The sequence below is a fragment of the Pelmatolapia mariae genome, linkage group LG15, assembly GCF_036321145.2.
Source record: "Pelmatolapia mariae isolate MD_Pm_ZW linkage group LG15, Pm_UMD_F_2, whole genome shotgun sequence".
NCBI classification, from domain to species: Eukaryota; Metazoa; Chordata; class Actinopteri; order Cichliformes; family Cichlidae; genus Pelmatolapia; species Pelmatolapia mariae.
The window spans coordinates 34,246,239-34,259,259 of record NC_086240.1 but is presented as its reverse complement, the minus strand read 5'-3'; positions in this window follow the sequence as shown (position 1 = coordinate 34,259,259).

Sequence of the window (13,021 nt, the reverse complement as noted above, 5' to 3'; positions counted from 1 at the left end):
GTACTGCAGGCACAGCACGAACTCTTTCCAGGTTTTAGACTGAGCATTAATTTGACTTTTTTTTTCACCATTTAATATCTGATGAGTGGAAAGTGATTAGTCAACAGGTGAGTGGGCAGACAGCAGCTTTCTCTGCTTGACAAACAATTACATATGATTGTGAGTCTTCTTTAAACAGTACATAACCAAGTCTCCCCATTAGAAGGTCAAATGAGAATGAGGCACCCAGGGAAATATACATTCTCCAAAAATCCATGTCCATTTTGGTCGCTCTCAGCCTCTGCTGCCTCGTAATTTGGGCTTCGACTGATTTCACGAGTGGGGTTCGGTGGGAGCTGATGGATATTGATCTGCCATCCAGCAAGTCTCTTTTCCTTGATCGGTGCTGTCAAGCATCAAACATGACATGACTGTCAGGCCTGCTGCCCACGTCGGGCTACAGCACGCACCTATCATCGCAGACTGCTTCGCCTCCAGTGATCTGGTTTTCTCCACCTGTCTCACCTTTGCCTATTTTCTCCCAATTAATACAAGCAAACAGCTTCAACCTTTGTATCAGACTGACATGAAACCGATGCATGTCGTACTCGAAATGTACCCCGCATGGCATTAGCTGACCCTGTTGGAAATGTCATTTACAAGGAGTTCAAATCCACGGCTCCTTTTTCACCTGCACACATTTATGGGACTGCAACAGACAGCACGGCATGAATGCTAAACAGCTGATTTTGGCAGAATACAGAGATTGTAAAGATGTGGGGGATTCTGAAGCTGCCCAGCCATCTGACAAGTTGTTCAGATCTTGGCAGCTTAAATGTTCCTGACTACGGACCTGGTGCTGCATCTAAAGTCTGGTTTGTCTCTTTGTGCTTGCTGGCCCGGCAAGTGCAGACCTCAAATTAAAATCACTTTGTCATTTGCTGTTTTGCCAGCAGTTTTCACTGCTGGCTCTTTTAAAACCACAGTTCAGTGGTCAAAAATGCAAACTTCAAGAACTGCCTGCCTTCCTCTACTGATGCGGGACGTGTGGTAACGGGCGAACGATTGGACTGGGTACCAAAGAAATACTTGTCAAGTTTCCTGCTGTCAGTTACTCTGTTGTTTCCTTACTTTCTTCAAGCAGCTATAGGAAATCTGTTTCACACAGGTATCAGAAACAAGTCCCACTTTTCTGATAAGTATGGTTAGTGTTCGCACACTCAGTGTTGTTCAGACTGTGCCCAGCTGTTTTATATAAAGTCTACTGTGGTTTTGTGTTAACATGTTCAAAAAAGGTCGACTGTAACCCGGTTATCTAAGGGCCTGTGAGCACACCACAGAGTTTTGGAACATCTGCACCTGTATGCAATACTTAATTTAACTGCTCGTATTAACCTGGTTGACTAAATGGAGACTTTTGATCAACAAAAACAAAGTTTCTCTCTGGTCCCTGCACACAGCCATTTGCCAGTTTTACACAAATCTAATATTTTTTTTTCTAAAGCTGAAATTTCCCCTGACAGCAGTTCTTTTCTGATTTTCCTAAACACGTTTTTTGACATGACACACATGTCCCGCAGCCAATCAGAACCGGGGAGGAAGCATCTGGCTCTGCTATCACCTGGCCGATCTCCTGCCACGCCACACACAGGAAGTGAAAATGAGTTGGTGGCGGTAGGCCTCGTGCGTGATAAGATGGGATGGTGGGTTCTCAGCAGGCCTCTGCTGCTAAAGAACCAATGAGCTGATTCCCGACGGCGCCACGCTTTCCCTTTAATCAAGGGTACGAATGAACACTTATGACTCACCCGTTCTCTGGAAGTGCTTGTCGTGTTCTCGGTGCGGTGCGGGAGGACACAGCAAGAAACAAAACCCAAAGCACAACTGCATCTGTGCCCAAGTAGTGCTTCAACACAGCTCAGTGTTAAGTAAAGATGGATGTGTAGTGAACAGTAGCACTGATAAATCAACAGTCGTGCATTCAAGCTTCCAGTGTAGAAAAAAAATTATTGGGCCTAAAACTGCAGTTTGAGTTACCTACAGATTTGTTTGTAGCTCAAGCTTATTCATCTTTCAGGGAGATCAACTAGTTCATATAATAATATTCATTTACAGGTTTAATAGTTTATGATTTACAAATCTGTGATTGATCAATGCCAAGCCTGCCACAGTGCAAAACTCCCAATATGAATCTGAACCCAGCCCTCCACTTTAATCCACATTGAAATATCTTTTTAACTTTTCAATTAGTTTAAATTTTACAGACATTCAAGGTGCTAAGAGGTTAAATCACCTAACCTTTTACCCGTCTACACTTCAATTTATGACCAAACGCTTGGAAAACAATAATATTAAGCGTCTTATAAAATACAACAATATTATATATCTGTGTGTTTGCACCTTTGTCCATGAAGTCCTCCAAGACCTACAGGGACTCAGCAACCAAACTTGGCACACAGGTACATCTTAGGACCCTGAAGGTTCTCATCTACATCAGATATTATTATGTCATCACGTTGCTTGGCAACCACCTAGCAACAGGCTAAAATGACGTGTTTTTAGCCTTTATACACCTGCAACGCCATCCTATAACATCTCATCCATAAAAAAAAATTATGATTCATGCATAGCAACCGCCTAGCAACAGGCTAAAATAACCTTTTTAGCATATAAACATCATATGAATATCTTTTACCTCCAAAAATTGCATTGCATTTCTCAGCTTAACTGAGTGTAAGAGTGGCCAAGCAATACTCTAGTACTACTATAATACAGTATGTACTAGAATAAGTTTGGTCACTGTGGGCTGTTATAGAAAGCTCAAGATTTTCCACTTCTTCTTCACAATAATTGCCTTCAAAGAGCCACTGAAGACTTTCACTGTACAGTAAGGCCAAGAAGGCAAATGAGTCACCACCAGCTAATTTCTTTTTGAACTGGGGAATTTTTTTAGCGCTTTAAGGTAATTCGTCTCCCTGTCTATTAACAATGATGAAAATTGATAGCTAAAACCAGACTGGTTATACAAACAGCTGCAGGTGATGAGTTGAAATCTGTGAACCTCAATGTGACCCACATAGTGCTGGTTGGAGTAACAAGTGTGCTTTAATACAACTACTACCCAGCTGCAGTCATGGTAAGCTGACACACTGAGAGGCACACTTCTAGATCAATGCAGCAAGGATAAAAAAAAGAGTTTTCTGGTCATTTACACTTCAAAAAAAAGAGGAACCACTGGCTGCGCCACTGCATCAGCAAGCATACTGCTGCATTGACATCATCTCACGCATATGGTTGCTCATGATGTGGCGTTTCACACATATCACAACACGTTATAAATTTGAATCTACCCAGAACATCGAAGTAACATTTTCAGTCTGAGCTGGGACAGCTTGAATTTCTCAGTATTACACTCTGTGCTGTTGTTAAAATGATCCAAGTGGAAAGAGCCAAAGAAAGACTGTCTGCAATCTGCTGTGGCTTTTCGAGCAAGTCTTGCTGGTAAATTTATTTCCATTGTGATAGTTTGTGTGGGCTTTTATTCTGGGTTTATGCTCTTATAATTTGTTTTATAAACTGAAACTACATCTAGGCCCTTCTGTTTCTCTCTGCCTGTCTAGCTTTTGATTAGGCAAATGACTTGATTAGCCTGTTGCGTAAATGAGGCAATCAGCATCAACCGCAGTCAATCAAAAGCTTGCGTGTCACATGACAGCTCCTTGTAATTTGGCTCTGGACCCCTTCCACCAATCACTTTCCTCCAGATAAACACTGGAATGCTGTTCATAATCTATCTCCTGGTGTTCATAACAAACAAGGGTGTCATTCTTCATCAGGAGGACGCTGTGCGTTATTTAGGATCTGGCAGGCTTTGTTTATGGCTGACTGAAGGACTTATATTTGCCACAGTATTTGAACAAATTTAGATGCCCAGGTCAAATAAAGTAAAAAAAAGGTTGTGAAGTGTCAGATAATCTAACATTGGGGGGTTTCATACAGCGAGGCAGGACCTGATATTCAGAATGCGTATTAGCATGTGTTAAGAGTGCTAATTGTAGCAGGCCAGACACCTTGCTGCTCTGACCACGGACCAACAAGCATCCGATGCTTAACGCCACAGGTATACCACGATTCACTGGGCTCCCATCTGCTCTGCACAGCAAAGCATCTATGCACTGTGCTCTCACATGTGAAACACAGGTACATAAAGAAACACAGCACACGCACATCACATCCTGTTAATAGCACAATGATGTAATCAGAGATAACAAGAGCATGTCATCAGGACACGCTGATCCTTCTTGAACTCATGAAAGCAATCACAGTCAATGCTGTTTCTCAAAATGGGAAAATGAATACTGAATCCAACCATCATAACGGTGAGGGGAGGGTAGCTCAGCAAACCTTCCCAATGTGTGATCTGTGATGTGTGCATCATTGCAGAAAGCCAGAGGAAATCTGCTCCTCTGATGCAGAACTGGCAACGTTCACCTGTACGCTTAATGCCACCTGGAGGTGCAAAGAGCGCGATTAGCATCGCTCCAGAAATAGAGCCAATCAGACCTCTCCCCCTCACACCTCTCTTTGCCTCTGGAGGTGCGTGTATGTCATGATTAACTCTGCAGGCAAATAGAAAAACAGCATGTTTTCATGAAAGCTGGAATTTTCCAGACGTCACTTCAAAAGTTAACTTACATGAAAGCCAGCGGCTACAGCCAGAGGCTGTAGGGTGGTTACATTTCTGAGATTAGTGTTTTGTAGCTTGTTCGTCTGCAATTCAGTCAACTGTAAACAGGATTCAAACATAGAGCAATTTTACTTTTCTAAGCTTAGTGTTAGAAATATTACAGCAAGCACTGCACGCAGGGTTAAATAACACTTACACAGGGAGATGCTGCAGTTTGTTTTACAGTAAGATGCCATCTGTTATCTGAAAGCTCTTTGCATAATGAGGTCAAAATCTTACAATTTTAGCAAAAGAAACCCAGTAATTTACTCTTTGGTAAGGATTTAGTGATAGTCGGGAGGAAAAAGGAGGCCAGTAACAGATGTCCACCTCCACCTGTTGGAAAAAGACTTTGTTGTTTTTGTTGTTGAGAGTAGTTTTATTCCATGTGCAGCTCTGCAGCAACCTGCAGTGCTTTCCGTAACAGATCACTTGACATGAGCACAACTAAGCTCTGATTTTGGTGTTTAACTGTACCTGTGTGCAGTCCAGCACTGAGCACGGAAGTCTGTGCTCAGTTGCTTAATTGCAGGGTTGTTGGTTCAATTCCACGTTCAAAGTGTGCCAAAGTATTCTTGGACAGGATACCGATACTGATGGCAGGAAAGCACCTTGCACAGTGCTGCCCTGCTGGGTGTGTGTGTGTATACATGAACGCATAGCAAACACCTTAACACTGCTTGTAAAGCTTCAAGTAAAAGGTGCTGTGGCTTTCCTGAGAGCCTGCAGAGGACAGCTGCAGAAAACACATGGTGCATTTAGAAAAACACCCTCTGCAAACACAGAGTACGATGGAAATGTTTCTGCAGGGGCACCGACAAGTGAGGCATACTGCTGGGATGACCCGAAATCAACTTTATCTGTCAGAGCCGACATGTTAAGTGTTCTGTTCATTTGAAAGCGTCCAACTTTACCAAAAACCCCTAAAACCAAAAAAACCCCAAACATTTTCTAACCTCAGGTCTGAGTTACTAAGTAAACTTCATTATCAGACAGTGAGCATGAGGGTCCGCGCAGACATCTCTGTGCCTGTTTTTGTGGACACGTCCTTGGACAAATTACATTACAATACACTGACTACAACAGGATTTACTGCTTAGTTGTCATGTTTCCAGCTTTGTGAACTAACTTCTATTGCTGCAGGTGTCATTTAGACAAAGGTGCAACTAAAGCTTCAGAAAACATACAAAATACCAGTTTTCAACCTTTTTACTCTTGTTCTTATTCTTGAGGTGTAAAATTGCTGTGCAATAAAATCCAAACCCAACAGATCGTCCGGATGTTAGGTAGGTGAGTAGGTGGAAATATGAAATGTTTCAGTTTGAATTGCTGTGAAGTTTTGTTGAGTGTGAAAGTCGCCTTTCAATAATCTCACAGTATTAACGCAACCTCTCTGTGGAGTTTAACAATTTTCACTGGTGTAACTTTTAAACCTTCCTGTGTGGCTGCAATCCAGTTTAAGAGCTTTTGAAGCAAGCTCACGCTTTTTACATCAAGATGTTATCAAAAGCCTTTTTGAAGTGTTTCTCTCTACGCTCAACTGATTTTAAATGTGCATGCGTTTGTTAGCAGCCCCCCTCCTCAGTGTCTTTATTAACTAACTGTGAACAAAGCCCTGAAGCACAGATGAACCTTTTTACGTCTGCGGGGCAGTCCAGACCAGTCATCATCTGACAGTGAGGTGCTGTGTCACACATGCAGCAGAGTCACAATGAGGTTTGGATATTATACACTTATCGCTAAAGTCAACAGACTTGATAAGGCAAGTAGAAAGGGTGTGTTTGTACTTGTGTGTGTGCACAAAGAAAAGGGCCAAATTATTTACCTCAAGCCGAGACATTGATGCTGGTTAAATGTTGCAACAGCCAAACAGTAGCTGGAAGAAAGAAAGAAACAATAGAGAGGAGGTGTTAAAGTGACACTCGTCAAACTTGTTATTACATTCAACATAAATCCAAGTTGATCATTAAACTAACAGAAGGGGTTCGGCTCCAAAGAGAGATGAGAGAAATCAAATATAGTAGCCCATTAATAAAAATGAGATTTAAAGTATAAAAACATAAAAAAAATATTGTTGAACTTCACACGACTCATTAAGAGCACCTGGCATTACCACGTGCTGATGATCGGTGAGCATGCCAGAGGCATCAAAAGGCCTAATGAGCCTTTCTATCCAGCCAGAAAAGAGCATGATAAAGCACTTTTATTACTTTGATGTACTGATTTTTTGTATTATTATTCTTGACTCTCTCTCTCGCAGAGTGTTCAACCCACGTGGGTTCCAAGGATGCTGCGGTAAAAATAAAACCTTGCACAATAAACAGAAAATATTACACAAACAACAGCAGGGACAAAATGTGCCATCTCCCCTTCAAAGGCAGATTAAATTAGCAGACATGGACATTACTCAGCGCCTCATATAAACTATGATAAATCAAAAAATTGGAATGGGCTGGGGTGAAGTTTCTAACTGACTCAAAGTGCTTCTCAATATCTCATATTCAGGAACAAATGTTTAGACTCAACACATAAACTTATGGGTGGAATTCAGGCCGACAAATGTTATTTTATTGCTGCCAGTTACGCAGTTAAGAGAACACACTGTGTATTTACAGACGTTTTTCAATCAAATGACTCTGCTGTACTTCTTAAGCCACTGATTCTTTTCCTTTTTGTCATTCACTGTGCAGGAGACGACAAATAGTTTGTGTGTTTTTTACCTGTAAGATTAAATAGTACATCTAGCAAGTGACATGGGCCTAATCAGCTTTGAAACCACATAAACAGACACCATTGCCCTACTCTTGCGTTTTATTGTTGATATTGAGATAGGGACAGGAGGAAACAGCGCTGCAATCACGTTAGATGGCATATCAGGCAGATGAGCACTTTAAACTTCTCTTAAAACTTGTAATTATCCAAAACTGCTGCTGAATTTACTTTGTGAAAACACCTCCAGCCATGCGCTTTAATTTTCTGAGGACATACACAACCAGCTAAAATAACTCAGGCGGCCTTAAAGTAAAGAGGTAATAAAAAATAAATACATGATTTTAAAAAAAGCTAACATTAATTTGGCGTTGGGATTCAGTGTTTTTTTTTTTTTTGTGTGACTCCTAGTACCTCAAACTTAACTAAACTCTAGTTAATGGCTAAAGTTAAGATACTTTGGCTTTTACTTTTCTACTGTGGTACACACTCACCGGTCACTTTATTAGATTCAACTGCTTGTTCATGCAAACACCCAATCAACCAATCACAGGCTAAGAACTCAGAAGTTTGAACCAAGCATCAGACTGCTTTGAGCTAATAGGAAGGCAACAGTAACTTAAATAATCACTTGTTGCAACCGAGGTATGGAAACGAGCATCTCTGAATGCTAAAGCAGCAGAAGACCACACCAGCTGACTGAAGGTTGGAAAATGTTGCCTCCTCTGATTAGTCTTGATTTCTGGTGTGATGTACGGATTGCAGGATCGACATTTGGCGTAAACAAAATATAAGCATGGATCCATCCTCCTTGTGTCAAATGTTCAGGCTGATAGGGATCTGTAAAGAGGGAAAGTTTTTGGCACACTTTGGACTTCTTCAGCACTGTTTAAACTTGGCAGCCTACATGGGTATTGTTGCTGTCCATCTCTTTATGACAGTGTAACCATCGTCTGATAGCTGCTTTCAGCTGGATAACACACCGTGTCACAAAGCTCAGACTATCTGAAGCTGGTTTATTGAACGTGATAATAAGTTCACTGTACTGAAATGGCCTCCACAGTCACAATAACTCATTCCAACAGAGCACCTTTGGGATGTGGTGGAACAGGAGATTCACATCATGGATTTGCAGCTGGCAAATCAGCAGCATAACTCCCTGAAGAATGTATCTGGCACCTTGATGAATCTATGCAGGGGGTCCGTTATTGACTACTAAGAAAGTTGTGGTCAGTATTGACCCAGTATAGTGGCTAGTGAGTCTAGGTCAAGCTCCCGAAACCCCGAGTCTTTACACTCCCCATACACAGCATAAATGGCTTTCACCCTCTGGAGCCTCTTTCAAACCTCCAGTTGTAGTAAAGTCTGGGCGTTAAAGATGAAATCAGAAATCTCCTGATTAAACTCTGCTCCTCCATCACTGTAACATTATCTCTTCCTGAGCCCATAAGATGGATAAATGTTCCTCATAATGTGTAAAATTGGTAAAATCATCACCTCAGCAGAGGATCCTGGATCCTTTTCAAAGTCGCACCCCGCACAAGCCATCTCGTCCTCGAGCAGTGTTTGACTGGATTAGACTTCATCGGATTATTACTCTTTGCCGCTCGGCTTTGCCATTACGCCTGTCAGTTACAAGCTGCAGTAGCTCAAGGGGACAAGATGTGGAGAGCTGGACTGGAAAACTGTGCTTCAAGCATCAGTTTGAGCTGTTGTAATTCCTGCTGTTAGTCAGTTTGAGAGAAAGAATATCATGGATTATTAAACTTCCCTCCAGGCCGTAATAGAAAATTCAGTCTACCGCTCGGCTTCATGTTTGTCCAGACAATATGTGTAGAAACTGTCAGTACCAATGTTTAGTAGCACCTAGCTTCCTAAAAAGTGGGGCTGGCACACACGGACCCAGGATCTAACAACAACACTTTTTTTCCTGGTGTCAGAACCTATCAATATCAAAGATTTTGAATATTTCTTTCCTCTGTGTTGCTAACTCTGCCCATCAGTCTAACTTTTGTCCCATTTTCTGCTGACTGTAAGATCCAGAAAGCACATGTCTACATATAATTTAAACACTGTGTTTCACGCACATGGACTGGCTTTCATCAAAGAACTTCACGTTTACTTATATATAGTAGTATTGCACCACATTTATATGTATATATATATGTATATACATACACACACACACACACACACACATATATATATATGCTTAGTTCAACTCTTTTGAGTTGAACTAAGCAAATATGTGTTGCTACCCTATTTTACCTGAACATTGTCATTTTTGATTGCTTTTAAGTGTTATAAAATAAAAACTGACTCATTGCCTTTGCTGAGTATGACAGTAAATTCTGGTTTATCTCTGCAGGTAAATGTGACTAATTTATGATTAAACTGGAGTCACAACTACTGTTTCTTCTGTGCTCTTTGTTTCACTGACACCGGAGTTTTCTCGGTTTCAAGTTCGTACATTTCCGTTTCAATTTGCCACAGAACTGAAAATGTTCCTGTGCTGATTTAATAGAATTATAAAATTGATGGGTGCACATGTGCACTATAATTCCTGCTTAAAGACTATGTATTTGCACATTTTAGCCCTGCCAAACTGTAAGCATGCATTGCAATTTTTCTTTTCTTGTGATTTTCCAGCCCCTTGCATGCCCACATTTGGGAAGTCAGTCTGAGCTGCTTTTCAGATTGTGTCTGACTATTTCTATGATTTTCCCCCAAACTGACAATCTAACATTGGCACTCACTTCACACTGCAACTGGCCAGGTGTGTGTAGGTGAGAGGCGACAGAGATTGAGCTCAATCTTCTTGCGGCTCATTTTAGGTGACTGTTCCTGCAGCATTTCACATGAACACAGTGCAACATTTTCTTAACAGCGTGTTTAACTGGGGTCACAGTGGGAATAGAGCTTACACTGGCTGATAGGAACACTGGGGCTGATTCACACCCACATACTCACATCACAAGGGAACCTAGCATGCACTTCACTGGACTGCTAGAGGTTGCTGGAGAAAGCTCATATGAGCAGAGGGAGACTTTGAAGACACTATGGCTCAAACCCAGAACCCAACATCACCCCGCTCACTGCTCCGTTACGCAACACACTTACATCACACATTTACTAAACTTCAGTACGAGCTCTTTGCACATTAGAGTCTTCTCACATTTTGCACCCCACCCAACAATTTCTTTTGCATTCTAATATCTGAAGTAGTTAGTACATACTCCTATTGTGTGCATTTATATAAATATTTACATAGAGATGTATAGATTACATATACACTGTAAATTTCGTATATTCTATATTCTATATCTGTACCACAGAAATTCCTGATTTGTGTACAAATCTGATTATTTTTATGTTACTTTTAGATTTTTTTTTTTTTTTACATTTTGACCTTTCTATATCCAAGATGGTCTACTTTTACCAGGGGTGGAGGAAAAAAAAAAGTCGAGACAACATACTTTTCAAATATTTTGTGTGGTAAGCCTGGTTCTGCTGGAGGTTGCTTCCTGTCAAAGGGAATTTTTCCTCCCCACTGTCGCCAAACTGCTTGCTCATAGGGGATCATATGATTGTTGGTTTTTCTCTGTATGTATTATTGTAGGGTCTACCTTACAATATAAAGCACCTTGAGGCAACTGTTGCTGTGATTTGGAGCTGTATAAATAAAATAAATTGAATTGAATTGAAAATATTGTATTGATGCAGGGACGCCAAATGTTGTTACTTTATTAAATAAATGAAAGTACTCTGAGAATACTACAAAACCAGAGTGCTCATCTCATGCATAATGTTAGTGGAGCAGACTTACATTAAATTGACTCAATTTAAAAACCATCCATCCAACACTGGACACACTTAGCTTGACAGAGCTGCCAAGCTAATGGCTCAGTCACGCTCGTAAAAATAGGACAGCACCCTCCCTGCAGCTATAAACTCTATCTTATATCAACATTTATGGCAGGTTTTAGTGGCAGTGTTGGTACGCTTGACAAGCTCAACAACAATTTTGCAAGAACAAAAGGAAAACGACTAAATTGAGATAACTTTATCTTATTGGATCAAACCAGCAGTGACAAAGTTTAACTTTCAGGACATAATTTGCAGTAAAAAAAAAAGTATCTATCTATCTATCTATCTATCTATCTATCTATCTATCTATCTATCTATCTATCTATCTATCTATCTATCTATCTATCTATCAAGATAGATACATACATAGATAGTGTTATTGCAATACTGCAATACTCTGCATACTGCAAAAAGTTAAAAAAAATTGTGAGTAAAGTACTGTGACAATATTGTGTGATGGGGTGCCTTTAATTTTTCCATCATCTCCCAGTGCAGCTATTCAAGACACATGATAACTTCACATTTCCAGCAATGTCAGACAAAATGCTCTACCAGCGTGTTCCTTTTTAGCCCAACCTGGACCTTTGCTTCAGTGAACAGCTCTCCTGTCCACAAGGTGCTGTCCTTTCCTTCCTCAGATGTGTATGCACCTTTAGCAATCCTATAAAACAAGCATACACATCTGAAGTTTCTGAGCCAGAGACGTGGAATTAGCCATTAGACTGAGCAGCATTACAAAGGCCGCCGTGCTTACGTGCACATTCTGATAGATGAAAGTGATGGGAATGTACAGAATGAGAAAAACAAACTGTGCTCAGCATATTAATCATTAATCTAAACAGGAAACTCTTCTGAGACACACATGTACTATCAGAGTTTGTGGGTTTTGCACAGACAATAGTATGATAGTTTCACTTTAAACTTAATTAAAAAGGTGAAAGTGCATGATGTCTAAAGTTTCAGTGCTGGCTTTTCTGTTTGTTAGACAGCAGTAATTCTGTGAAGTGTGCTGTGTGTAAAGCTACAAGTAATAAAGCAGCAGGTATGACTGTTAACAAAAACATAAAATGTAGTTGTATTCAGTTTAGCGGTTTATGAGAAAGTACTATTACACTACTATACTAGAGAAAGTACAACTACACTGATGTGAGTGAAACTCAGACCTATCCCTATCTGTTCTGATGCATACATCCATTATTTTCTGCTTATCCACAGTCATGTTGCAGGGAAATCCAGACATCTCTCTCCCCACCACACTTTCCACTTCCCCCCGAGGGAGGCCAGATGAGAAATATAACCACTACAAGGCGTTCTGGTTCTACCCCAGGGTCTCTTCTCAGAGTGCCAGGAACACCTCCAAAAGCAGGCAACCAGGAATCATCCCATCCAGATGCTGGAAAAAGCTTGACTTAGAAAGCCGGAATGAAATGGAGCTGGTTGACCATGCCTGGAGCCAGGCCTCTCTCCCTGAAAGACACCACCCACAGGGGCAGGCACTGGGGTCATTAGCAACATGAGCAAGGCAGTAGGGGGGCATGTGGACTAGTTCTGGGGATGTGATCTTCGTTTTGATGTACACCAGAACTTGTTTATGGGCCTTTTTCACACATCACAGTAAGAAAGGTTGAATCCCATTTAACCGCATCAGTTTTAGGGTGCTGATATGACCGAAGCCACCTCGTTACTGAATAAAACAGAGCCACTATTACCAGAAATAAGATGGCCCGATCAAACTGAGCT